The following is a 24,401-nucleotide window of genomic DNA, read 5'->3' on the forward strand; positions in this document are numbered from 1 at the left end:
ACAAACCCATTCTGAGACCAAACTATTGGCAGCTGTAACAAGCCAGTGATATCAATATTTGTATTGAGACAGCTTGTCTCTTTAGGGGAATGAAAAAATAGCCCTTCTGCATGTTTGAAAATCAGATATGGAAACATCTGTGAAAAAAAAGAACTGTTGTGCTGTACAAAGACAAAGCAGAAGCAAGGGGAAGGGCTGTAAACCCCTCAAATAAACAATGCCTGAAGACTGGTTTAGTACTAAAATGGGAAAACAGACACCATCACTGGCATAAACTCCATTATGGTTCATATTTAAGACTAGACAGTGATTCATACTGTTTCACTAGACTCAGCATGCTGCAAACGGCACTTGAAATAATTAACACTTAGAATTAAACTACTTAGATTTCACATCATCAAACATTTAACTTTCTGTAATTCCCTCTGCAGCTGTGATTTATTTGCATTTATTATTTTCTCTATTTACCAGTTCTCTGTTGCTTTTTAAGTTGCTCATACTTCCTTCTTCTGTAAGTCTGAACACTGGCCTATTGTTTTGTTTTTAGCTCTTGCATCTTACTCATACTCACACTTCTGCTGGCTAGTTTCAAAAATGCATTGCATCAAATATGGTCCTCAAATTGCTGAAAGGAGTTTTCTGTTTATTTATTTTAATCATTGCTGTAGCCTTACTTGGTATTCATAACGTGCTTACTCATTACTGTAGTTTGATTGTTTAATATTGGCAAGAATATCACTAAATATATTTTTTCCTATTTCTCTCACAAAAAAATATTCATTTTGTTTTGATTAGGTTTAAGAAAAAACACAGATGAAGAGGAAGTCTCATTGTATCCGAACGCTTGTATCAAGAAATATAGATCAGAGTCCTCAATGTGACAAAGTTAGTGAATTTGTAGAGACAAAGGCCCAACAGATAACTCAAGAAAAAATGGACCTGTGAAATATTAGAAAAATCACCAGCTTTGATGAAAATGCACTTCCAAGTAAGGTTACACTGGAAATTTTCAGAAAGTATTTATGAACAGAGCAATGAAAGAGAGATCCAAAGTGAGACACCAACTGCCTAAATATATAAAAAGTTCCATTCTGGATCAGGACAAAACCTCTCAAAACTTATCAAACTTCTAAGTCACCCAGAGTGCACGTTTGGGGATGAAGAAGAAAGACAAGGCAAACAAGCAAGGATGTTTTCCCTAGTTTTCCTGCCCAAACTTCCTGAGCCAGCTGTTGATTCCCCAGGCTTTCATTCTTGATGGACATTTCTTCCATGAACCTTTCTTATCACTTTCTGTATTTTTCACAGTGTCCACTGCCAATGAATTCCACTGTTTAACTAGAATCTGTGTGGGAAAAAAAAAAAAAAAAAAGCCCACGTACTCCTGTTTTAATCCCTCTGCCTCTTGATTTCTTTTTTTTTTTTTTTCCGATTCCTGCATTTTGAAAAATAATGAACAATTTTTTCTCTCTCTCCTTTTTTTTTTTTTTTGCCCTCATTGTCCTTTTTCTAGGCTGGCAAATCCTAGTCAATTTAGTCTCTTTTTTGAGCATCATCTTTGTCACTGTATTCAAAACCTTCTCTAGTGCTGCTCTGTTTTAATGAGAGTCCCAGAAGTCTCTGAAAGCAAACATTTTGAGAACCAATAAGTTTTCCTTAATAAGAAAGTGTTTCAGATATTGAGGATATGTATGCTTCTTTTACAGGCTATTTTCATTTCAACATTAGCTCCAGAGTTTGTCACTCAGGTCTCAGAGCGCAAATTAATGCAAGCTGGGTGTGAACTGCACACTCACATGTGCATAACTGTTTCTTCATTGTTTTTACAACTTGTGCATGGATCTGGCTGCATAATTCCAAGCCCTGTGCTTTCTCAGTCAATTTGGGGAGAATCTGTTTATCCCTCAAGGGAAATTATGGGAAAGTACTGGCAGACTATCAGCTTTCTCCTGAGTTAGTCAGCATCCTTGCTGCTAAGTACTAGTTAAAGGAAAATATGGGTCTAACTGTAGTCTGCAGTGGAATAATTTATTTGCTCTCAAGGTAATACTAAAGCAAGGTAAACTATTTTTGTTTGTTTGTGTGTGTAGGTGGAAGGTAGGGCTAAAATCTGAATGAGAGCTTTGCTTTATTCTGCTGTGTCTTTAGAGGGCATTTTGGTGAAGATTTTTACTAACTTTTGGAAAATGCTGCTATTATTACCCTTGCTGTGCTTGGTATTTGTCAAAATAGTAACAGCAGGAAGACTGCCCAGAGAACGCTTGGATTAAAGTGTGGAGTAAAAACAGAATGTGCTGGTCAACATCTCTGTATGGAGCAGGGGGCTCAGAAGAAACCAAGTGCTTGGGTCCACCTTCTGTTGACACCCACCAGAGCTGTTAAGCTGCCAGAGGCCCCCCATTCAGTTGATGAGCTGTTTTTCATAGAGCTCATCACCTCAGAATGCAAAACATAAAGCTCAAGCTTCTGTAATTGCTGAAAATGAGATTCTCTTCACCTAATCTTAAAGAGTGCAAAAGCCTGGTATGTAATGTAAACTAGTGACATCCTATCTGTAGTCAATGAAGGAAGGTGTATGTGTCTTGAGAGCAACCTCTGCCTAATTTAGTCTTTCCTTATGCTCTCAGCAGCCTGGACAGCAGCTGTAGAGCTGACTTTTTAGAAAGTTAGAATTGATGCCAGTTGAATCCCATCCTGAATGCCATTGTGGAATAATATTCAGATGGAAAACGAACTCACTTATAAAGGCTACTTCAACAAATGAGAAGCCTAAGGGGAAACCTGAGTCAACCTTGCCAGTCACATTATTCTCCTCGAGGCAGCTGGAGTCAGCTTTTAAGTGCACTCTTCAGTCGAAGTGCACAATCAAGGAGGGGAAGGATGGTCATAACTCAGGCTTAAAAAAAGGTCCAAGCCAGAAAGATGAAAATTAAAAAGATAAATCAGCAATGATTCTCAGAGAGCAGACACCAAACACAGTACATGGCTCTATGGTCCTGCAGCTTCACTTTTCCTTTGGCATTTTGCAAAACCAGGATATATTTCCCTGAGACTCAGTGCATGGATGTCTGTACATTTGCATTGGCATGTCTAGTTCAGAGGTAGGATGAAGTGAGGTGCCGCAAGCCACATCCCCCAAAAGCTCCAGCTCTTTGCCTTCATTACCTGCCCCTGGATCACACTTCACCTGTCCCCCAGCAGGGTTCAGGGTGATGGAGCTGCGTGGCTGTGCTGCCAGGTGGGGCTCCTTGATGACTTCGTCTTGGGACATCGGCTCTCGGCTCGAGGCAGACTGCCAGCACTGCAAGACAGAAACAAGCCGGTGTGTGCAACACTTCACATGAGCTGAAGGAACTACCACGGGCTAAATAAAAGTCTGTTTGGAGGCAGGATGACACCATAAATTCCAGAAAGAACCTTATGGGGCAAAAATACAAAAACAAACAAACAAACAAAAACCCTAACAAAATAAATGCAAGACTGCTGGCAAAAGTGAAAGCGAAAAAAAACTGAAATAACTCTTAGAACTAAAAAAAGTGTTTTTTTGCAGAGTTCAAGTTTTTATTTCTTATTTTTTTTAATGGTGGAGAACTGGGCTTTAAACAATATTTTGGAGAAGTCTGAGACTTGGAAATCATTTTGGAAGTAAATTAGAAAAAGATTTTAGCATCTTGCTTGTTTATCACAAGCAAAACATCACATTTTAAGGAGAAGCTCTTATCTTTCTGAGTTTCTTTGAAATAGCACCAAGAAACCTGCACATAGATATTCCATAATAAGGCTCACAGAGGATGTCATAAGACATAGCCTGGGACTGGAGGGAGTGTCATCATCCTGTTTACATGCCAGCGTTTCTTTACTTGAAATTATCTTTATGCTTAGTTCTCCAAATACTTATATATATTTGTTGTTCTGATGGAAGGAATGGATCTCACTGCATGGTTCCTTATGCACTCTGGTGTTGTTTGAATGTGAAGACCAGAGAAGCTGTTATGTAGGCACATAATCTAATCCTGCAGTTATTATTTAATGGCTTTTTGTATCGCTGAAGTTCTGATTACATTTCAGCTGTTAGGATGCAATTAAGTTCATGGATAAGATTTTGTCCGCTACTGGTTATCCCGTCTTGCTTTTCACAGAAAAAATGTTCTTGTTACTCTGAGAAATGCAGTTTTAGGCAGCGATAGCATAAGAAGTTTTGAGATTTGAGTTATTTATAGCCTTGAAACAGGGAGGGGCTGTTGAAGATTGTACTCCCTGAAGCAATGTCACTGTAAGTACGAATTTTTCTTTCTGAAGAACGTAATTACGCTCTCCCTAATGCTGTTGCACCACTGACCTGTGGTGCTCAGGCAGAGGAACCACACCTCAGAGCAAAGAGCTGTCCCACCTGGAAGTGCTCAAGGTAGATATGAGAAGGTACAAGGTGTGACTGTTTCTCTGGTCTGAACACATCCACTAAAAACTGAGCTAAGGCTCTTGAAATAATTTCAGGAGACAGCAGCTGGTGGTTGGTTGTACTCAGGACTAAACCTCTTCATGCTTTACAAAACACAGATTAATGATCAGTGTCCTCAGCAACAGGGGACTGCCCTTGTAATGAGCCTCATCATGAGCTGTAAAATGGGCAAGAACCTTAAGGATTTTGACCTGTTTTAGCCCTTTTCTCCTAGCTCTGTTGTCAGTATTCAACATAATTAAATTAAACATTCTCAATGAAGACAGTGGGGATGTACCCTGTTCTTACAGCATCCCCAAGACATTCAGAAATCATGTATTCTCCTTCTTCAGGATTTTTTTTTTTAATCTAATCACATGATATACATGGAGTTTTAGGAGGTCAGTACAATTTGATTTTGTACCGTGACAGTAAAAATATCCATTTGTGTTGTGTCCAAAAAAACATATATTTTTGTGTCATATCCATTATAGCATGATCCTTTATTCTTGGTGGCATCTCCCTGCTTGTTTGGATAGGTCTCAAGAGGAAGGGTGAGACAGAAATCAACCGTATCATCAGGGGGAAGTGGATAACAGGTAATCCAGAGTCTCCTGGTGCAAGAGATGGCAAAGATCTCTCAATCAGGTCACAACTGCATGGCCACCTTCCAGGCTGTCCCATCACTGGCTCCCAGGCTTCTTGCCTGCCCCTCTGAACTTTTCAAAGGACCCAACGCTGAGTTACAAGCTACATGCACTCACTGCTTCCCTGCTTTCTCATGAGCATCCAGAACACGCTGGGTGGAAGTGTTGGGGCCATTGCACCCACTCTTCAGAACTGGCCAGCTTGCCTGGTAAGCGGTGTTACACATCACCAGGGCATCTGCCTGCCCAGGGAAGGATGGAGTAGGCTGACTAATTTCTCTGAGATGGTTTGACTTCCCTACCATAGCCCCGACCCACAAAGCACATGAATAGAAATACTATTTATTTCTCATAGAACGTGCCTTATATCCAAGATATATTAGCTTGCTTTCAAACAGAAATGAAAACATAAACTGCACTGCTAAAGTCTAACTGTTTGTGTGATAAAACACCCCTAAAGTGCTGAAATGACATGAAATGGAAGAGTGCAGTTCAGTGGTGTGTAGGAAAAGTATAATTAGAGTTTACATTCTGAAGCTGGGAATCGGCTCAGAGATGGATAAAACATTACCATGACGTATTCCTGTTGATTTCAGTCAAGACAATTTTTTCTGCCTACCCACAGTCCATTTGAAAATGTACCTTTATTTTTCTCCTTCTACCGGTTTTATTCAAATGTAAATCTATTGACTTTAGCAGAGTTCTGATATTTATCTCATTTCCTCAGTGTATTTTGTAGTCTTATGCATGACTTTTCCCTCCTGAAAAAAAAAATAACAAGCAAGAAAAACCCACCAAGGTCTGTGATATGCAAACTGAAGCTCAGCACCTTCAAATTGCTGGGGCTGAGGATGCATTACTATGTGCCAAACTTGTTTTATGCCCTTTCTTAGGCCTCTGCTGTAGCCTGTTGTCAGATGGAGTATTGGGCTGGGTGGACCCAACAGTCTACATGACACAGTATTCATTATATTCTTCTGGTTGCTGCTCTACAGTCAATTTTTTTTAGGGGTACTAATCTAATGAACTAATTTTAGAGCTTACAAATAATAACATTATTAAAAAAAAAAAAAGAGTAATTAATATATATATTTTTTTAAGATCAATGACCAAAATAGAAAAATACACCTCCGAATCAACCCCCTTCTTTCTCTTTCTGCAATGATATATTGCTAAACACAAAAAAGAGAAATGGTCAGTCGTACACATGTGACAAGAGAATTCTTGCTGGATTTCCCAGAGCAATACTCCTTTGAAGAACCAGAAATCATGGAGGCATCCTAAGGAAGAATTTTTGTTTCCAGATAGGGAATGGTTAAGGTTACTGTGAAAACAAAGAAGAAAACCTGTATTCATATTGCTGCTACGAGAGTCTCGGATTAACACTCGGGGCTTTAATTTGAGCAGTGTCAAATACCACAGTGCTTAGAAGCAGAAGTACAAATATTTGTACTTAGAATTAATGCCTTTATTCTTTTACCAGAGCTCGTACACTTTTAAATATGGAATCAGAAGTGAGATAAACCTGGCAGCCTAGGATGCTAAAAAATAGGAAGGCACCACTTCAGGGTACTGCCTGGTGGCCTGGGAGCCTGGAAACCTTGTGAAGTTGGGATCTGGCTCCATATGGCTCACAGATTTACTTTACTTAACAGAAAAGGACTATTGCCATCCCAAATAGCGGCAGATGTTTTTTAAATCAGAAAATTAATAGGGTATCTCCATCAGCTAATGGGGCATCCCAATGTCTTTATCACAGCATGGTTTCGGTGGTATTTTCAGTTGTCAAGTCAGCTCTCGATGGGCAAGGATCATCATATTCTGGTGCTAGGTATGGAGTAATGCTACTAGATTTAAATGAGAGATGCATGCTCTTTGAGTCCAGTGCTGCCAAAATGTAGGTGTTCTGGTATACTCATCTGCAGAGATGTGGAAAGGCATGAGTTTTTTTAGCTGCATTTCCATCATTAAATGCTTTGAAGGACATTAATTTAGGAGTCAGAAAACTCAGATCCTATCGTGAAGACAGTAATTGTAGGCAAAAAGCTTTCCCACACAGCAGAAATGAGATTAAGCATCCAGTTGCTTGGTCTGCATGCACGCCTATTTCACACGGTGCAAAATGTCCTTGCAATTGTACCCATTCAGTTGTGGCCACCAAATGATGAGGAATAGCTGTCTGGCAGCCTGGTTGGCCTTTAGCTATTTTTCTAAGCCTACAAGGCAAATTTGGCCAGCACCGTGGAAGAGCAGCTACACCCAAGTAAACAGTCTGATTCAGAGTTTCTTTCCCTTGGCTAAACGAAATGTGCACAGGAGAGAGTCAACAACCCCCAGTTTGGAGAGCACAGGACTCATAAGCAGCAGCCTAGTGCAGAAACACAGGGCCCTGGTGAGGAAGGGTTTTTATTCTTCCAAGCTATAATAGCCTTTCTCAAAGCATGACATTTGTTCACCCTTTCAGAGTTGGCAGTGCTGGAGCTCCTGGTTTCCAGAGATGTTCCAAGCTCTCCCTACGCCCCGATGGCTGTGTCCTCTCCCAGGCCCAACAGATTATCCAGGGAGCACAGCACATCAGGGTCTCCTGGGGAACACCGGGTGATACCCAGCAAGCAGCCCCTCGTTGCCACCAGCCGGGGGCTGAGGCTGCTGCTGCACTTCTGCAGAACAATGGGCAGAGCCGTATTTCACTGTCAGAGCGGTGACAAATGTTGGCCCGCCGAGACTCCTCGACGTATGCAACTTGGCTGGCAATCAATGGCAAAGGTCATGAGTTGTCGTCTTGCATCTCTGAGCTCAGTGAGACGGTTTCGTGCCGGTTTCGTGCCGTGTTAGTCGCTGTGTATTAAGTTTCAGCAAAGAGAGGGCAGTGGAGGAGGAAAGAGATTCTTATCTGGAGTTAGGTGATGTTAAATGTTCTGAATAATTAGATAAGATTGTGTGTGTCAAACTCCGTAAAAAACAGGCTGTGTTTTCTGATAAGAAGTCTCTGGTTCCCTCTGCCTCCCTGCCCTCCAGGACATGCATGCATGCATGCACACACCCGCACATTTTAAGTACTTTCAGGGCTCATTAAGCAAGCTGGGCTGATAGCTGTAGAAAATGTCATTCTTTCTCAACGGAGCAATGAATCTGTGTTCTGCACATTTTTGGAACTCTCAAAAAGTAGCCAAAGTAGGTGAAAATTCACTTTCCAAAGCTGATCCTTTTATTTTCAGTGTGCTTTTAGAGTCTGACCGAGCACACACTGCCTGGGAAGAAGCCCAGAGGTTACACCACAGTGACTACTGCGGCAGCTCAGTTTGCTTTCAAAGCTCCTATTCAATTTCCAAAGAGGTGTGCAGGCCTTACCAGGAATAGGCGTGTGAGGATGCACACAATGTGCTTCTGGCTCCATCTGAAAGGGGCCTGGACCAAATCTGAGCCATGCTGGAAAAATGATGCAAGGACGTGATTGCTCAGGGGTCTCCCCATGGACTCCAGCTCCTTCCGAGGCTGGAGCAGAAGCCAAGGGGAGGACTGGCCTTACCCCTTCCACCCCAAGCCAAGTCCACCCTCACTTAAGCTTCTCCTAACAGAAAGAAAATATCTTCCTAAACAAAGCGACATTTTTAACATTCATTTTCCATATCCTTTCATTTCCCTGGCTGCTGTCACATCACTGTTATTAATTTGGGACGTATGGTAGTTTATTAGGCAGAATGGCTGTAAGGTCTATGCAGCAAACATATGACAGAGGTGGAAACACCAGGGAAATCACAGGAAGATCATTAAGTTGAAGAATGTTTAAAGACAGTGCCACCACTTGTGAGCTCTGTCAGCCTTGGAGGACCGCAGATTGTTTTTTTTAAATTCATTACAGCCCAGTAAATCTGGTGCCAGTAGAAGCTAGCAAGTATATCTAGGGGAGGGCTTGCAATTGCTCTATCTGGACAGACACCTTCTATAGCTGAATAAAAGGATTATCTTCTGCTGCTCCCCACTATCTGCAGAGGGTCAATGGAGAGCATCAGTCCCCATCTGCAGGTGGCAGAGGAGCTGCAGTGTGGAGTGCAAACCTAAGCATCCTTCGTACGTGCTGTGGGCAGCAGGTTCAAGCAGGGAGGCTGTATACCCCTTGCCAGCACATGTATTTGCTGACAGCTCCCAGCTGTGATGGGGTGACCGCATCTCTCTTGTGGTCTCATGGCAGTTTTCTCCTCACCCATCCACTCTGCAGTTTTTTCTCCTTGCTTGGGGCCCTGATGACTACAGAGCAAGGTGGACGTGGGGCTGTGGGGATCCCAGGGGCTGAAGGTGTGCTTCTTGTGGTTGGTGCTGCCTCACTCAGACCTCCCCGTGTCCCTGCAGGGGTGCTCCTGTGGCTAGTCCAGGGCTGGCTGTGGTATGTGATGAGAGGGCCACACTCAACCAAAAACTGTTGAAGAAGGGAAAAAATGAGAGCAGCTACCCGGATTCCCTTCCACATCTGCTTTTCCAGTGCAAATACCTTCGGAGTGCAAATACATCAGTGCTAGGCACGACAGCATTAGTCACTCGTTGCCCTCCTTCAAGCTCATACTTGTCTGTGAGTCACCGAGCTATGGGCTGGAGAGCCACGTACGCCGGGCAAGCCCCGCGCTCAGGAGGGAGCTGGTGCACAAGGCCAAGGGCAGGGCACAGCTCCGTGGGGTGCTGGAGAAAACCCACAAGGTCCTGGGTGTGCTGAGGCTGGCAGCGCTTCTGTGAGCATGCTGCTGAGAGATGCTGAGCCCGAATACCAGCGGCTCCTGCTCCTGGTATTTACACTCGGTACTGAGGCACCCTTGAGGAAATAAATATCGTTTTGAAGGCATCCATACACGCATGACGAGAGGTGCAGCAGGGGCAAGGAAGGGGGTGCCTGCTCCCACTTCCAGCAAAGCCAGTGCCTGCAGCCTTGCCTGAGGCCAGCTTAAAATAAAGAGGAAGATAATACTCTTGAAACCAGGGCCGTAATTACTATTTATTTCAACAGCAATTTGCCTTATTATGGTGCGCGGCATTTGTTACCCGGGCAACAGCTTTCTGTAGAGGCCTGGCTCAAATTAAAGTAAATCGGGCAGGATCTGAAGTCGATATCACTATTGTATTTTAAAACCAAAAGACGAGGGAGTCAGCAATTTCACCTAAGTGTTGTATTTATTATGGTTGTCATAGGTAGACGCAAGGAGCCGTGACAGCCTGTGTCCGACTAATACTCCTCTGTGCTGTGCCTGGCTGATTTGCTCCATGCGCCTTTGCAAATAAAGTGAATTTTCCAGAACCCTGCTCTTCCCTGAGGAGGTAAGGGCGTGCACGGCTGAGTGACATGCAGCACACTGCTTCAGAGGCATGCAGGAGGATAGCTACCTAAGTGCCTAACCTGCTCTTTCAGCTGCACACCCTTGCCCAGCCTGGCTCCCTGTGAAAGGTGCCTGAATGTAACAGATCATCTTAGGTCTAAGGCACAATTAATATAAAAAGATAGAGCTAAGCACTATAAACTATGTATTATATTATATACTATATACTAGCATGGTATTAGTACACTATATATACTAATATACTTTTTTTTCTTCACCTTTTTTTTCATTTCCTTTTTTTCCCCCTTTGTTTCTTTAAGTACAGAACTTCTGCTCAAACATCTGTCTTGAAAGCTTGAAAAAGCCTAGAAAAAGTAATAGGAAGTTTAGTGAATGGCAATGTAGTAAGGCTCACATTTCCCCCTGTTAGACAGCTCTGCAACTGTAATCCTTTAATGGGGGACTTTTCCTGCAGATTTTGGAGCTATTATGCAGATTTGACCAGCTATTAGAAGCTTTCCTTTTTGGATCGAGCTTCTGCTCTTGGCAAGCCACCATCCCTGTTATCTGACCCTTCCTTGAGGCACTTGGTCAGCCTTTCCCTGTCCCGGGGCTGCTGACACATTCAGTCCGTCATAGCAATGACAGACAGATTCCCAGCTGTTTTGTCCATTTGTCCATTCCCGCCGCCTGTCTGTCCGCAGCCCTCTGCAGACGGCAGCGCTCAGGCAGGGTGCCAGCCGGTGGGGCCAGACCCAGCTCGGTGTGCTTGCTCTCGAGGTGCTCACCCACCTTCTGGTGGTGCTACTCGGGGCTGTGTCATTTCGTGCCATCCTCACATACTCTCTGAGAGTGCTGAAAAAAAAGGTTCTGAATGTTACAGCCCTTGGCTGGCAAAGATTTTGTAGGAAAATCTTCATTAAGATGCTTCAATATGACCCTAAGCTAGTGCCCGCTCTCTGAGAGCCTTCACAAGTTCACAGCTGCCAATAAACCGATGGCAGTAAACAACCACAGCTGCCCGGTGTTAAGGAACAAGAGCTTTTTAATGACCTTAAAGTACTTCGATTGGCTGTCCCTCACTCATTTGGGTTTTCAAACACGTGCTCTGGGGAGTCACTTCAGTTCAGAAAATGTCTGACACCTTCCTTGCTAACATGCACCTTGCCTGTGATTCAGTGGTGCTGATAACAGCGGCAATCAGGTGTAGGAAGGGCTGCTCCATCTTAACGCAGATAGAGAAGGAGCTATGAACATTGAATCATTTGCTTGAGGGTGAAGGAAAGGAGTCTGAGCAAAAATAAACATTTATTAGTTGCTGAGATTCCCCTGAACCCTTCCTGATTTCCTACTTCACCAGGTCTTAGGGAGGTGCAGTGTTTTGGAGGTAACAGGTTTTGGACGAGGTGTTATCACTCGCATCCGTGGCTGTTAATGATTAGCAAAGGTCCCTTGGTCCTTTTTTTCCGAGAACATCCTGGACGCGCCCCAATTTCATAACATGCAAATTCCGCACTTCGGTTTTAATAAGCCATTGAACTGTGTTTGCCACTGGACTGTTGTTTTTGGAGCTGCTCGGAAATAATTTTTCTTAATGAAAATTCTGCTTTATGATGAAAAATGAGGCTCATGTTTTCAATTGAAAATGGTTTTGTTTTGATACCTCAAGTGTCTCATGAGAGCAATAGTCTGCACGCTTCACGCTCCAAAATCCTCAGTTGTGTGGGCTTCTTAAACAAACCGCTCCTCCCTTGGTGGTTTTTTCCCTGTTACTGACCTGCTGCAGGACTCATTATACAATATCTAGCCCAGCTACAAAACCTGGGCAACAGAGGGGACTGGAGACAGCTAAAGCTTTCATGAACCACCACAGGGACAATCCTGAACTGTTTTGTGTTGTTGTTTTTTTTTTTTTTTAAGGAAAAAAAATAAATTAAAAGATGATTTAGATTTCTGGTAATCTGCTTTAAGGAAAAAAAATAATTAGATTTCTGGTAATCTGCTTTTTGAAAAACATGAAATGTTGTCCGGTAAATGGCCAGTTCTCACAAAAAATAAAATAATAAAAAAAAATAATAAAAAAACAACTGTCAGAAAACACTATAATAAGAGTTTGCATATCATCAACTACACTCCCCTTTCAAGAAGCCATGCTAATTCTGTCAGAGAGCTGCTCGGTGCTGCAGTGGAAGAATGTTTTTTAGAAGTTATGCTTATGACATTATAAATGACTGCACTTGAGATATGCATATACAAAGTGCTGAGCACAGTGGAAATTGAAAAACATGAACTGACCACCTGCTTCTGTGTGCTCAGACTCTTCTGTTGTGTAGTTAACCTGCAGGATACTTTATTGCCTGAAACTACTGAGCATTGCACACTATCCACAGTTGCTTTCAAACAACTTCAGACTGATTTTTCCAAGGTATTTGGACCCAAAGGTATTGCATAGGATGTTTTTTTTCTTAACTCCTTGGGTACTATTTTATTAGAGCTCAGCCTGACTGCTTCTTGAATGTTATCTATTTTTCTGCCTCTGTTCTTGTTCATGTGATATTTTGTTAGATTTTTTTTTTTTTTAATAGATAAATAAGTAAATATATTAACTCATAGCCTGCAGCATTGCTCCCGTTGCCCTGCGGCAGCAGCAGGTTCTAGCATTGCATTTCCAGTTACCTTCCTCTTCCACGTTCAGCCTGCTCTTCAGATCACTCATGCCGCTGTTTGCCCAAGTGGGACTCTCTCATGCTTTTGAACTCTTTAGCATAAGTCTCTGATTTGCTTGAGTTCATCTCTGAGTTTTTTTTTCTTTTTTTTTTTTTTCTTTCCAGTCAGCTACCTAAGCTAACAGAATGGGGAGAGAAATGAAAATGGGGAGAAATTTCCTTCTATCCACACTGTGAATTTAAAATGCGTTGATGTACACCATGCTCAGTTCCAGTTTTACTTCCTTGATAAGAATCAAAGATTTTCTACCTGTAACAAAATGATTGTCTGGGCCTTGTGTCATAGGCTGAGATGTTTCATGCAGTTATGATCTCTGTCAAACTTGTGTATTCTATCTCAGCTGAGTTGCTTGGTGAGGTATTCTCACTTCCCAATGTCCCTGTGCTCAATTCTATCTGAGCCCCTTTCTAAAAAACACCCAGTGGCAGAAGAGGAATTATTTGGTTAAGGGGAGTCAAGAGCAAAATTTGCAGAGTTTCGGGTCAAGTAAGGAGTGATCAATGGGGTTTAGGGATGAAGCCTGACATTATCCTAAAAACAAGCCATTGTGTCTTCCAGGATACCTCGTATGTCTTTTGTCTCTCCCTTCTGCTCCTGTGAGACTGGTGGAGCAGACAGCACTCACTGACTGATTCTTTTGATGTCAACAGGATGAAAGCCATGGCTGAATTGGGCTATGGGCTTTCAAGATGACTTGGAGCATTATTCTCTGATTGCATTAATAAAGCTATTGAAGCAAATCTACAGCTGCCACGATAATTTGAATACAACAATCGTCTTTCTCATAGCAGTATTATGTAATTATATTGTGCCCAGGAAAAAATAACCTTGTCATGCCTTCAGGATATTTTTGGAGGCTGCTCATCTACCATGTTCATTTTGATTGCTATTCTGATAGGTATACTAACAGGTTTACCTATCATGAAGGCAGTCTGTCTTCCTTTGTTACACATGACTATATCACGTAAGATCTCCCCTTGAATTAAAGAGCTAGAATTGGCTGACTGAAGACAAACAAACTGGCAGTCCTACTCTGACATGTGAGAATAGAAACTGCAGTGCTAGCTCCCACATTTGCTAACCCTTCATGTTGTGATCAAATCTCAAGTTCAAAGATGCAAATTGCTTTAAAAACCTTGATGACTTTCATCAGCATGGACAAGTCAGATTTGTTTTTTTCTGGATCCTGCATGGGTTCTGCATTTGTGACCTGTTGGACAGCAGTGCAGCTGCTGGGCTGCCAGCAGCAGATGCAGTTATGTGTCCTTCAAGGTGCCTCAGTGGTTCTGCAGTACCACATGGAGTAAAAAGTAGTAAATGTATAGTGAAGCTAGAAAATAAACACACATCCAACTAATTAAAGGAGCATGACATTTTCTGAAAAGCAAAATCCCAACCAAAACCCAAACAAACATAGTTACTGTACAGCCTTGGAGAGAACAGATGAACCTTTTGGGTGGTGTTCATTTATTAGGCTGTTCTGTCCAACATAGACAAGAACGTTGATTTTTGCTTCCCAGAGAAGAGGACTGCAGTGACTACAAACCTCTAGGTATTTTACATGTTCATTTCATTATCTCAAACAATTACTGAAAGCTCCTAGAAGATTAAAATTAATCAATTTATGTTTAATTGAACTGTGTTTTAAAAATCACATCATGAATATTTGCTCCTTAGGTAGATTTAAAAATAACCAGAAAAACATAACTACTGAGACTATAATTGAATAGTATTTACCTTTTTAATCACTTGCTGCTTATGTTCTCGGCTTAGCATCTGTATCTGAATATTCAACAAAACTTCAACAAGGTTTGCTTACTAGACCCCTACCATAGTGTCCAAAATGTCAATTAGTTCTCACTTTTAGCTGCTAGTAATCCTGTCGGTATTTATTATTTAGTATGCTGAATCTGTGATAGAAATATCCCTGTGCAGGGAAGAGTCTTTGACTTCTGTACAATATTAAATAACTAATGTTGTGACAATCTTTCAGAAATGTCACCACTCCTGCTTGTCAAACAACACTTCAGCATTTTTGCAGACTGGCCGATAGCAGTCTATCGCTAACGGCTTGTTAGCTCCACTTAAATAGCGCCTCTGAAAACATAATTTATGGATTGGAAGAGACTTTAAAATTCTCATCAGGATGGTTTTGCAAACCATTGAGCAATCTGCCTGCTGATATGCATGTGGAGCAGTCAGCAGGGCCATGGAGCCGTGCAGAAGAGCCCCACATGGGTCCCGTGCTGCGGCCCCACCACCATCCCCGCCGTGAGCAGCAGTGCTCAGACAAGCTGCTCCTCAGGGAGGGCTCCTTCCAGATTGGCACACACATAGGCATCCCCATGCCCTGCCTCTCGCTGTTTATTGAAAAAATAAGTCTGAAAAGACTTTCTACCCGCATTGTTGTACAGCAGTAAAATGGGATAACCGCCAGTGGCTCTGATTTATAACCAGATTCCAGATGTAAGAGATTGCGCAGTGGATTGTTGCTAACCCAATCCCATTTAAGCTTGGGTGACAGACTATTATTTTCCATTAATATGTTGATTTTTTTGTAAACAAACAACAAAAGGAGGAATATGGGATGAAATAAGGAGGTGGATATGGAACAGAAGTTTCTGTTCTCAGCAGTTAATCCATCTTTCCACTTCATAACCCGTGTCCAAACTCCAGTGGTTCTGAAGATGGACTTTCTACAGAGCCATGATGCCTGCCTCGTATTTTGAATGTATTCATATTTAATAAGAGTATTATTGCATATTTTTCCAGATGCTACCTTGCCTGCAGCTGTGGCAGCAGCATTTTAGAAAAGTCTTTGTAAATTCAATTCAATAAAATACATATGCAAAGTGTGCGGAAACTGTTTGGTGAGGACAGGTACATTCGGGGTGCACGAGGTGCTATTTTTCTGTGTTGACCTCTAATAATTTGCATAAACCACCTGCCTCAGTTTATCCAACTGGCAAATTGTTATAAGAGCATGTTTTTTCCCCCCAGGGGCTGTGGACAGAACTCATTAATGTTTAATAAACATTTCCAAGTGCTTTTGTAAGATTATCCTATTCATAGTGGGTCATACTAATGAGATCTACTGATAAAAGGTGCCTTGTAAAAAGCAGGTGTTGTTCTAGTATTATCCACTTTCAAGCACAAATATTTTGTTAGAGTATAACAGTCATGGCACTTTTACAGTGAACAGTTAGCCATCATTTTTAATTAAACTGTTATTTCTAATTAAAACAACATTAATTCTACATCAATAACATTAGTTATTTCTTTTTTTTTTTCCATTGAGAAGCCAATCAAAATTCTGACACTGATAGCCAGAAATCTAGTAATTAAATTCCTTATGACACATCCCAGCTCTGACTCTGATTTTTATCCATCTCAGTACACAGTGCTGCCAGCAGCTCTTCACAATAATTTAATACTTTCTGAGAAAGCAGCTATTCATTTATAAGCCACCCTCCCTAAGCTCTATGATATACATCATTCCTACCAGTAAAGCCTGGATTTTCTTCTCTCCACAGTCTTAGTTAAGAGGGTTATTACCTATGTCCAGTGACTCCCGAAATAGGCTATCTGTATGGGTCAGTTGTTTACCAGAAGTGGTTGGTATTGAGGTGTGAGAGGGGAAGGCCTTATTCTCATCTCCTACAGCAACTCCAGGTGACTTGGCTTGGACCTGGCAAGCATGCGACACCAGACAGCAGTGTGCCTCAAGTGAAGGTGAGATGCAGGGCAGAGCATGGCAGATGTGCTGTGCCACACACTATCCCTTCACTAGACAGTGTGAAAGCCCACGTAGTTACTAATGCACAAATGCACACAGGAGGTAGAATTTATCCTCTTCTGAATCATAGAGATTTAGAATATTCGCTACATTACGTAAGTTTTCCAGAGAAATATCTCCATTTTGAAAGTCGAAATCTGTCCCAGGCAGGTCCAAGTCTGTTTGGCAGGGTAGGGGATGCCTTCGACTTTTCTTGAAGAGGATCCCTGCCGATAGTGCTTAGTGCTCAGTGGAGGATGCTCAGTTCTCCAAAGCTACATGTGAGGTAGGAACTGCATACACTTACACAAAGTTCAGAACTGCTCCAGCTAAAGTCAGTGGAATTATGGCAACCAGGACTTCATAAATACATAAATCATACATTGTATGTAAATACCTGAAGGGATGATGCAAGGAAGATAGAGCCATGCACTTTTCAGTGGTGCCCAGTGTCAGGACAAGAGGCAATAGGCACAAACTGGAACACAGGAGATTCCCTCTGAACATCAGGAAGCACTGCTGTGCTATGTGCAGCTGACTGAGCACTGGCACAGGCTGCCCAGAGAGGTCCTGGAGTCTCCCTCTTTGGAGATCTTCAAATGCCACGCAGATGTGGTCCTGGGCAGTCAGCTCAGGGTGTCTCTGCTTGAGAAGGGGGTTGGATCAGATGGCCTCCAGAGGTCCCTGCCAACCTCAGCCATTCTGTGGTTCCATCATTCTGTAAAGCAAGCTTTTTTTATCTTTTTTTTTTTTTTTTTTTCAGTCCCAGGACTGCCTGATCAGTGTTAGTTTTGTTTACACAAGGTTCCCCAAAGAAGTGTCCTCTGGAGAGAGGGATCTGTGCAAAGATTTCTTCTTATCTTTCACATTTTAAGAGCCAGCCCCAAGGCAGGCTGTAAAAGGGAACTCCAGCTCTGTAGGAATTCCCATATTTTTAGGTAACTGATCATAGCAAAGCATGTGAAAATGCATGTTTTATGAAGCAGAAAAGCTGAAATGATAATTGTGAATTATTTCAATACTGTAGAAACTAATTTGCAGCTAGCTTTTTAATTTACAATTACAATGAAATTAAAAAGTTGCTGCAGAATATTTTGATTTATCTCAAGCTATTTTGGAAGGAAAAAATACAACAGCAGCTATTGGAATACTGAATCTGGCTTGTGATTCTTGAGGCTATTTGGCTTTGAACTTCCACTCTGAGAAAAAAAACAACAAACTTCTTTGAAGCAGTTTTGTTGGGTGCAGGTAACGTTCATAGAGCAGTTCAGAAGGAAAGTTCAGCTTAGGTACATGGCATTGTCTTCTGGTGAAACTTTTCTCCTTTGGCAGGGTGTCTAGGAAAGACAGACTGCAAACACTGGTACCTAATTGAAGAGATCAAAGGCTCTTGCTTATATATAAATAAAATATTTCACTATGGACTCACCTCAACTCCACATTGTCTGTTTCTGTAGCAGGAATGAGGTGATTAGCAAGGTAGCAGAGGATATTGTCTGGCAGAAAGAACTTCTTGATTTCTGAGTGACGTTTCCTTCATTGATTGCTTGGAAAAAAGAAAAAAGTTCTTTAAGAAGGCAAATAGGCTGTGATTTATAGGGTTGCCACAGAGCCCCAAGGTACTCATGCTTAAAATATTAAAAAAAATATATCAATTTTAAGCATAGGTGCTTGGTATCCACTGGAGGGGAGATAATAAAAAGCTAGCTTTTCATCTATCTATAGATTTTTTATCTATCTATAGATTTTTATCTATCTATAGATTTGTCTATCCCCTGTTAAGAATGAAATGAAAGCTGCATTTGCCATGAGTTCATATATGAAGTTCTGCTGAAGAACTATAGCCCTGGCTAGGCAAATGTGCAGAGCTTTTCTAACTTCATATAAAAGCTTGTTTTCTGTTAACCTAAAATACCTTTCAAGAATTCTGAAGTTAATAAATAATACTGATGTTGCTGATTTATGGAAAATACTGAGGTTCTAAGCAGGCCCCTTTCTTCACTACTGACCTACTGAATGCTATGAAATTTAAAAATGTGGGTCAGAGAAGGACTAGAAATACCGTTGACTGTGAATACCTACTGCTATGGACAGAAGATGGTAACTGGTCATAAGGAAGATCTACAAATTATCATCTGTGGAGCATTAAAGATCAAATGGCTCACTGCTCCCCACTCAGATTTTGTCTCTCATCATAAGAAAACGGTTACAAAATGATACAGGTGTAAAGCAACTCACAAGGTGGCTCTTCTTTTCATAAGTTCTCCTGCTCTTGTCCCGAAAGTACCCAAGGCTTTTTCCAGCTATATGGGTGACTTTCTGAACCTTTGCCTTCTAATGAAACACAGAAGCAAAATGTTCCTTTATGAGCCTGGAATGAAAGTTTTTTTGCAAGCTTTCCATTTTACACAACATTTTTTGAAAGTCTTCCAACTGTAACAGCAGCAAAACACTGGATTGTGTGTAACAGAAGTTAAAAATATGATATGCATATCCCACAAACTATGATCACGTTGTTGACCCTTGTAACACAGCCGTGGCATAGCTATAACGAAACGTACTCCCTTTGGCTACAGGAGGTCTCCAGTTCTCACCAACACCTGGAGGTGGAAATACTCTTAAAGGTATGAGAACAGCAATCCAGGTGCAGAAAAATCTCCACCAGAGCAGGTGAACCCTGCTTCATTGAAGAAATAGGTTGAGACAGCAAAGGGTCTCAACTTTGCCCCTGGCACCTGCAAAGCCTGAGCTTGAAGCCGCTGACCTGGCAAAGCACTGTCAACCGAAAGTGACAGCAGCTCCTGTCACCTCTTATCTTTTCTGTAGCTCAAAGACCAAAAGTAAAAAACTCGCTGTAAAGAAGATCTGGAGAGGATGTCTTCCGAGTGTCCGACAGAGCCTTGCCATTTCATTGCTATTCTCTCTCCACATTGTAGAGGATACAAACAAGGCCTTTATGCTTTTAGACTAAACTAATTTTTTCAAAAAATAGGAGTCACAGTGTGAATGTGTCTGATAGACACATTCACTGCTAGAAGATGCTAGCATCTTTCTTGATGGCATACTCAGAAAGGGCAGGGGTCTTTGTTCTTCTCAAACATGGAAAGCCACCAAGTGATATTAATTCTTATCTAATAGCTTTCAGGTTGGCAGTCTGTAAGCTAATGGAGGAAGTTTTGCCTGTGAGGTGTACAACTTTAACCTATGTGAGGTTAAAGTTGTACAGATAAGAATTTTGTTTTTATTAGACCTACCGTACTCACTTAACAACCAGAAGAGCAGGGATGGATTTAGTTTTGTGGAGGAAGCCAGAACTGTGCAGCTTCCATCATCACCCCACACTCATACACTGATGGCTATGCTGGTGGAAAACCATCTAAACTTCATTCCTCTGAACAACCATAAATACTTTGACATGCTAATGAAGTCTTACCATAGGTCCTTCAATTTTCAACATCTACATTTTTGCAGATGATTACGTCTTTATAGCAAAAGCCCCTATTTCTGCTTAGTTTAAAACAGTCATTATATACCTGCTGATTTGGAAGCTCTACTGTAACATTTCCAAACCTTACAAAATAATCACCAAAAGAGAAAACCCAGCACAGAACTACTTACTATCACTTTCTGCTGCCCACAAGTCCAAAATGAATCTCATCTGAAGCATATGAGTACAACTTTGGATTGAAGATTGGCTTTAAAATTCATCTGAAAAATAAAGTAAGATGATGTTAAAACCGATATCTAGCCTTGTGTGTGAATACTGATGCCCTCATTTGCACACACCTAGAAATGTGTGTACTGAGTGCACAGTGTGTGCACTGAATATTAGGGCACACAGAGCAGACCTCTGGTTGTGAAACTGAATGCAATGATTAAAATTAGAAGCTCAGGTTCAGAATCAACAATAGGTGAGTGTTTCCCCCCCCCCCCCCCCCCCATCCCCGTGGCACCCATTTTGAGTCTTTTTAGGATCACTGGGCTCCTAAAGCAGCTGCTCAGCCAATCCTCAGGGCCCTGGGCTGCTGGTGTCCCAAGAAGACCTCTTAGAGCCAACATCATCAGAAAACCTCCAAGCATAAACCCATCCTATAATCTACAAATTGTATTGGACTGTTTCAGAGTACTGCAGAACATCTTATACTTCAGGAAAATGAGGACAATATGAGCAGAATTGTTAGCTGCAAGCTACAGACTGATTTATGAATCAGTGCTGATGACAGCTGTTTGTCAGATATGTTTTACACTTAACAACAAGCAACTTCAAAAACTCTCTGTTGATATCTCACTAATCTGAATTTCATTAGCTAAATGTTTCCTATCATTTCTTTCAACACAGGAATCATGGCCTTTAGCATGATTCTTATCAAGAGAATCCAGCCCTTATTTCTTCCCAGCACACTGAGCTCTCTGTTGCATTGGCTCGGAGGAGATTGTTCCATGACCAAGTATTAATAGCTCCAAAGTCCAGGCAACAAGATTACCAAAATCCAGCAAATATGTACTAAAAGGTGTATTGGGTTTACCTGATAAGATTTTGGTGGTGCGGGAGTTGCAGGAGTGGCCTCTGTCAACAGAGCCCAGCAGCTGTCCCAGGTCAGATCAGAGCCAGCTCTAGACGGCTCCAAAAGGGACCTGCTGCTGGCCAGAGCTGAGCCAGAGAGCAACACTGGTTGGGCCTCTGGGAGAGCAGATTTATGAAAAAAAAAAAATGCTGTGCAACAGCAGCTGGAAGAGAGGTGTGAGAAAATGGGAGAGGGAGAGAGAAAATGTGACCCCAAGGTCAGTGCAGCAGGAGGTGCTCCAGGCACACAGCAGCAGTTCCCCTGCAGCTCGTGGAGAGGCCCCTGGTGGAGCAGGCTGTCCCCCTGCAGCCCATGGGTCCCACACGGAGCAGATCTCCATGCTGCAGCCCCCCCATGAGTGGAGGAGCCCCCAGTGGAGCAGGTGGCTGTGGGCTGGAGGAGGCTGCGGCCCATGGAGAGCCCCCACAGGAGCAGGCCCCGGGCTGGAGCTGCAGCCCGTGGAGAGGAGCCCGCGCAGGAGCAGGGGGTCTGGGGGATGCTGATGCCCGTGGGGGACCCGTGCTGGAGCAGTTTGCTCCTGGGGGATGGACCTTGTGGTACCGAGCCATGTGGGAGCAGTGCTTGAAGAGCTGCTGCCTGTGGGCAGCCCCCACTGGCTCAGTTCGGGAAGGATGGCATCCCGTGGGAGGGACCCCACGGGGAGCAGGGGCAGAGAGGGACCATGAAGGAGTGGTGGACCTCAGGGACTGACTGCAGCCCCCATTCCCTGTTCCTCTGCAACACTTGGGTTGGAAGGTATTTTTAGTTTGCATTTAGATTTTCACTGTTCTAGTCTGTTAGTAATAGGTAATAACATATTAATCTTCCTATGTTGAGTGTTTTTTGCCCATGATGGTAACTGGTGAGCGATCTCCTTGTTCTTATCTCAACACTTTTCCACCATATTTCCCCCCCCCCCCCCCTTGCTTTGAGGAGGGCAAATGAGAGAGCAAATGTGGAGTTCAGCTGCCTATCAGTGGGAAACCACCACAAATGGCAATGCTAACAGTTTAACAATCAAGTTACAAGCAGCAAGTTACAAAAGAAGTCAAGTTGTCTCTGTCTTTCCTTAGTTTTCCCCTTAATGGTCTCATTAGTTTTTGTAGTTGGGCATAGCAGTTAATGGCCTCTGCAATAAATCCGGCAAAGTGAGGTTTTAAATCATCAAGGTAGATCTGTGCTACTGGTTTGTCTTGTTATTTTCCATGTTGGCCTCTACTGCCTTTATTTAGGTCATGCTCCTTTAATTTTAACTGTTTCAGAGTCTAACAGGCAATATCTAACTCTGAAATATTAAATCTTGACCACAGACACGCCAGGTCAGTGTGTGCTCTAGGCTCTACAAAATGATGAATCAAGGCTTTCCAGGCTCACATTGGCTTAAAATCAGAAGAGTTTGAAAACAATGATGACAAAAACATGGTTTCATTTTATTTGTCTCTCGCAGTTCACAACTTTACTATTCAGATTTAATCAGCAGCCCAATGAAGCGCAGAGAGTCTCTTTTAAAAACCCCACCTTCACATGACTCAAGGACCAGGGAGCTTTAGGAAGAGCAGCAAGGAAAAACAAAAGTCACAATCAAGCCTCAAGGTTGGTAGCAATTTGCCTGACACAAAGATCCGTCATTGCACTCTCAGAATCCACGTACTACAATAATAATCAAATTTTAAACAGAGATTGTTGTGTTTTGTGTTTCCTTTTTTCTTGACAGGTTTCGTGTCTGATTCACTGGAGTATTTATTGAGTTTGGGGATGTTCAGCCAGTGTACAACTGGAGTAAAACAGACATGAATCATGCGCTCTGTGTGCTTTGTACTGTAGCTGCTAACACTTTATAATGTTGTCTAGAAATCCAGAAGAATGATTTAGTCAAACCATGGCTTCTATTTCATTTTTATTAAACCTGGCTCTCTGCCTAAACTCTTGCCATTTTGAACAGTGAACTTAGGTTAGGATGTATTGCTTTATTCTGAACATTTGTAACCTCCATTGACCTGGTCAGGTAAAAGCAGAGAAAAAAGTCTTTATTATTGATGTAGAAAATATTACTTCTCCATTGTTTTTCAGTCCACAATCATTTGTCACATTCTCCTTGATAAATCCCCTTAAGTATTCCTTGTTCTGGACCTAGAAATCCCATCCATGTTTACTTGGTGGGATCCAGGTGAGTTTCCATACAGTGAAATTAACTCCAGCACTTTCTCCACGTCTAATTTCTGAATAACCTCATTTTGCACTAATATGGCTTGCAGTGGCCACTCATCTCAGAATGGGGTGGTATCTTCCTGCGACTTTGGTGGCTGCAGGTTCCTGACCCCTCTTGGGGACCCCATGGCAGCCCCTGGGACGAGCATCCTTCTGCAGTGCCGAGGAGCTGAGACCTGCCCCAGAAATTGTGGGGCCAACATCATGGCTAACAACCTTTCAGTTTCATCCTTCTGCCTGCTACTTGACATCTCTAGTCTCTGTATCTGACAGTTCCAGCAGAGTAAATAAATAATTTTCATACTTGTCATCAGCGCCATGACCTGGCCGTGGCCCAATGAAGTTTGCTCAGTGCCTCTGCCCTGCGAAAGCCATGATTCCAGCGCCCTTTTTGCTCTTACAGCTTCTGAGGCAGAACAAGCTTCCCAAGGTTTGCGGTCAGTGCATGGCTGTCATGTTTCATTTTGCCTGATACATATCAAGGTGATACCTTCAGCAAGTGCATTTTGCTATGCCATTTGTTGATTTCAGCCTTCTAATTCCACCTGCTGGGAACCAAACTGTCGCTACGTTGGTCACCAGGCTATTTCACTGGCTGTTTTCTGAGTCTGAACACAGTTTTTTAGAGTTCTTAGACTTTATAGATTATTCTTTTTCAATGTGCAACCTGTGTGTATGAGTATGCATTCATTTATATTAATTGTTCATTCCTCTCTGGGCTCCATGTCAGTTTGTTTG

The 24,401-nt window shown here is 42.3% G+C and overlaps 1 protein-coding gene across 1 annotated transcript in view; it reads right to left on the reverse strand.

Annotated features, from left to right (window-relative positions):
• MET (MET proto-oncogene, receptor tyrosine kinase) overlaps positions 1 to 24,401 on the reverse strand; it is a 158,090-nt gene that overhangs the window by 103,500 nt on the left and 30,189 nt on the right. Inside the window, exons 3-5 of the mRNA XM_038173479.2 lie at positions 20,509 to 20,598; positions 18,320 to 18,436; positions 3,188 to 3,301 (exon numbers count right to left, since the gene is read on the reverse strand). The gene's annotated coding sequence lies outside the window, so the exon portion shown is untranslated. The remainder of the gene's footprint in view (positions 1 to 3,187; positions 3,302 to 18,319; positions 18,437 to 20,508; positions 20,599 to 24,401) is intronic.

The sequence above is a fragment of the Anas platyrhynchos genome, chromosome 1 (assembly GCF_047663525.1).
Source record: "Anas platyrhynchos isolate ZD024472 breed Pekin duck chromosome 1, IASCAAS_PekinDuck_T2T, whole genome shotgun sequence".
Taxonomy (NCBI): domain Eukaryota; kingdom Metazoa; phylum Chordata; class Aves; order Anseriformes; family Anatidae; genus Anas; species Anas platyrhynchos.